Source organism: Tenrec ecaudatus, chromosome 13 (assembly GCF_050624435.1).
Source record: "Tenrec ecaudatus isolate mTenEca1 chromosome 13, mTenEca1.hap1, whole genome shotgun sequence".
NCBI classification, from domain to species: domain Eukaryota; kingdom Metazoa; phylum Chordata; class Mammalia; order Afrosoricida; family Tenrecidae; genus Tenrec; species Tenrec ecaudatus.
The window spans coordinates 99,303,275-99,307,758 of NC_134542.1; the positions used below are offsets into that span (position 1 = coordinate 99,303,275).

Here is a 4,484-nt window from a genome sequence, read left to right on the forward strand (position 1 = left end):
TCTTCCCCCCTCTTCCCCTGTGACTGTCCCATGTCCCTTGAGGGGAAAACAGCTATCTGGATTGCCATTTTGCCAACCCTCCAAAGAGTCATCGTAACTTTGGAACTAACTGCTCTCCACTTTGAATTTAACCGGCAGATCCTTTTGGAAGCCACTGGTTTTTGTTTGTTTTGTTTTTAAGTTTTATACTTTTATTGTTCCAATGCACTGCCAGTAAATTATGTCCATATTTTAATATAGAGAAGTCCACGATACGTTACACAGAACGGCATTCTTCTGGCAGGTAGAGGGCCAGAGTTCATTTGATCCGAGCGTGCACGTGTGTGCAATAACAACTCACTCCATTCTTCAATTGTTTGCTTGAAAGCTTTCTGACTGTACATACAGTGTCCTGTGCAGTTGTCAGCCTTGTGAACACCAGCTTCAGAGGGCTGTGCTTCTCTCCGCTTAAGGACTGCTTAGCTGCTGCGGTTGCTGTTAGTTGGTTTTCTTTCAGGATCAAGGTGGGGCTTTCATATAAAATATTATTTTCAATTCCTTCTCTGGCAATTCTTTGCTGTATTTTTTGCTTTGCATAATTATACCTACAATGGGACCAGCATGCTAAAGTCACTAAAATAAATCCTCCTACCCCAACATTACAATATTCTCTAATTCGACTAGTTAATAAAAAAAATGTCCAAGGCCAGACACAACAGATCCTAATGAGCCATATAATACTGAATCCCAGGTACCTGGAATGTTTTCAACTTCTAAAATCCCTAGAGACTAAAAGGGCTAGAATAAAATAAACGCGTTCCTCTTCTCTGGCTCACCAGGCTCCAGCTCAGCAGCCATGAGTTTGCACCTCTCCCCTACAACCAAGGGCCACCAGAGCAGAATTCACCACCCAACCTGTCCAACCACTTCTCTCCACCATCTTAGCTCACTCGCAAGCCACTGTTTGATTGGACGTTAATTTTGAAGACCTCCTAACCAGCCTAAGATCAGTATATTTCTGAGAGAACTTGTCTGCATGTATTGACTGATTGCAGATGAAATGTTCAAACAAGTTTTGTTTGGAATAAATGGTGCATGTGATTTGACTTACTCTCATATTGTATGTGATGAAGTAAAATTATTTAGGATGGCTCTTCTATCCCTAGTCACTGTAACTCACTTTAAATGGCCAGATGGAAGCAAGCAGATGAAGTAGAGAGAATGCTAACATGGGAATTGACCTGTTTTCTTACATTCTACCAGGTATGCAGTGAGTCATCTCAGAAGCAGACAGAGAGAGGCTCACAGCTAGTAAGGTAGATGAGCCAAGATATGAGTATGCCTGCATTCCAAATTAAGGAGGTGGTACTTAACTATCATCTGTCCACAATGGATTGGCTGCTCCTCAGTGGATCCCATCAAGGAGTTGGCCACATCAGATCATGGAATAATCTGGGTCCACCCACATCAAACCTATCACACTACCTAAATGCTAATAATTAATATAAATGGAACTCACTATCTTCTGGGCATACGTGTCAGTGAAAGCTTTTTACAAAACACCTAACAAAAAAGATACTTTTGATGGATTTCCCTACATCCATTTTTACAAATTATTTTTCTATGTTGTTATATGAAAAAGATAGCAGAAATAATATGAAAATAAAAATTAGAAATAGACTAAGTGTACATTAAATAGATATACACATTACATTTATGTGAAACTACCAGAGAGAAGGGAAAGCTTAGTAACAACAACAAAAAAGCTTAGAAGCAATTTGGTAAAAAATATGAACAGATAGGTTAGTGGAAAAAATGCAACCGATTTAAAGTGCAATGAAAATGCTCAAATCTTTTAAGAATAAAGGAAAGCCAAAGAACACCGAATTACCTCTTTACATACTTAAAAAAACCTCACGGCTATCCATTAACTCTCCGGTCATAGCAACCAGATAACATGCCTTATGGAGGTCCAAGACTGTAAATCTTCATGGAAGCACCATTGTTCTTTCTCCTGTGGAGCAGCTGCTGGGTTTGAACGGGCTTTACATCCTAAACCCTAACCTTTACAATAACACTAACCCTAAAAACCCTAAGCCTATTGCAAAGCCAACATGACACTAACCCTGAACTTGACCCTATCCCTAACCTAAACCAAAACTGTAATGTTAACCCAAACTGTGCACTCAACACTAATCCTTGCCCTAACGCTAAACCTAAATTAACCCTTATGCTAACCTAAACACAAATTCTAAACCTAACTCTAACCCTAACACTAGTTCTAACCCAACCCTAACTCTGACCCTGACCTAAATCTAACCTTAACCCTAAGACTAATGTTAATCCTATCACTAACCTTAATCCTAACCCAAACCACCAATTTAACCTAAACCTTAACCCTTACAATAACACTAACCCTAAACAAACACTAACCCTATTGAAAACCCAAACACACCCTAATCCTAATTGAAATCCTAACCCTAATCATACACTCACCCCTAATCCTAACCATAAACTAAACCCTAAGCATAATCCTAAACCTAACTCTAACCTGAGCACAACTGTATCCATCACTCTGGCCCTACCCCTAACCCTAATCCTAACCCAAACCTAAGGCTAACGCTAACCATTGCCCTAATCTTGACACTAAATTAATGCTAAAGCAAGCCATAACACTGAGTTTAACCCTAATCCTACCCTATAATTCACCCTAATACAAGCCCTAACTCTAACTCAAGATCTAACTCTAACACTAAGGTTAACCCTAACCCTAAAGCAAACCCTAATATTAACCTTTACCCTACTGCTAACCCTAGCCCTAAATCTAACCCTAATGAAAGCCATAACCCTAACCCTAGCTGTAACCTTAACCTTAAACCTCAACTGAAATTTAACACTAACAATACTAACACTAAATCAAACCCTAATCCTAACTAACCCTAACCCTAACTCTAGGCCAACCCATAGACCTAAAACTAAGCGTAACCTTAACCCTAAATTTAAAATTAGCCCTAACCCTAAATCTAACCCTAACACTAGCCCTAGCCCAGCCCTAACCAAAATCCTCACCCTAACAATAACCCTTACTCTAACCTTAAAGCTAACCCTATGACCCAAACCATAACACTACCCCTAACTATAACCCTAATCCTAAATGCAATAACCCTAACCTTAAACTTACTTCTAATGATAACCCAACACCCTAACCCTAACCGTAACCCTAGCCTTGTTCCAAATCCTAATCCTAACCTTACACCTAACATGAAGCCTAACCTTAACCCTAAATATAATCCTAAATCTGACACTTCCCCTAACCTTACCTAACCATAACAATACAATTAGTCTTGCCCTAATCTTAACCCTAACACTAGCCATTACTAACCTTAACCTTAGCCCTTTCTCTATCCCTACCCCCACCTGTATCCCTAACACTAAACCTAACCTAAACCTAAACCTGATCCTAACGCTAACCCTAACCTGAATTTGTAATGTAATCTTCACCCTAACCCAACAGTTCACAACCTGTGGGTCATGACCCCTTTGGGGGATCAAATGACCCTTTCACGGGGGTCACCCAACTCATAACAGTAGCAAAACTATAGTTATAAAGTAACAATGAAAATAATTTTATGGTTTGGGCGTCACCACAACACAAGGAATTGTATGAAAGGGTCACGGCAATAGGAAGGTGAAGAACCACTGTCCTAACCCAAATCGTACATTTAACCCTGACTGTAACCCTAACCCTATGCCTATTTCTAACCCTAAACTAAGCCTTAACCCTAAAAACACTAACTCTAAACAAACTACAACCTTAACCAAAGCGAAACAAAACCCTAAATCTCACTCTAACATTCGTCCTAAACCAAGCCTAGTCTAGTTCTAGCACTAGCTGGAACCCAAAATCTAAGCCTAAATCTTACCCAAATCCTAGTCCTAACACTAACCTAACCCTATCCCTAATCCTAAACTGTACTTTAAGCTTAACAATAACACTACCCCTAAACAACCCCTAACCCTAACCCAACCCTAATCCTAATTTTACACATAAACCTAGCCCTAATCCAAACCTCATCCTAACTCTAAAACTATCCTTACCCCTACCCTTAATTCTGAAACTAACCCTAGCCATGAACTAAACCTAACATTAACCCTAATCATAACCCCAAAACTAACCCTATCCTCACAATTACCATAACCCTAACACCAACCCTAACCTAAATTTACCCTAACACTAACCCTAAACAAACCCTAACCCTAATCCAACCCTAAACATAACTTTAACCCCGGCCCTAGCCCTAACCCTAACAAGTTAGCCTTAACCCTAAACCTCAATGTATATACCTAGCCCCTAAACTAACTCTAATCTTATACCTAACACTAAGTCTAACTCTGAATTACCCAAACCCTAGTCCTAGCTCTAGCCCTAACTATAATCCGAACACAGCCTTAGCCTTAACCCTAGAAATATTCTTAATCCAACCCTAACCCTATCCATAAACCCA

At 39.7% G+C, this 4,484-nt stretch overlaps 1 pseudogene; it reads right to left on the bottom strand.

Annotated features, from left to right (window-relative positions):
• Window positions 1-458: 458 nt before the first annotated feature.
• On the bottom strand, window positions 459-837 carry LOC142424950 (cytochrome c oxidase assembly protein COX20, mitochondrial pseudogene; annotated as a pseudogene).
• Between the last annotated feature and the right edge of the window lie 3,647 nt (window positions 838-4,484).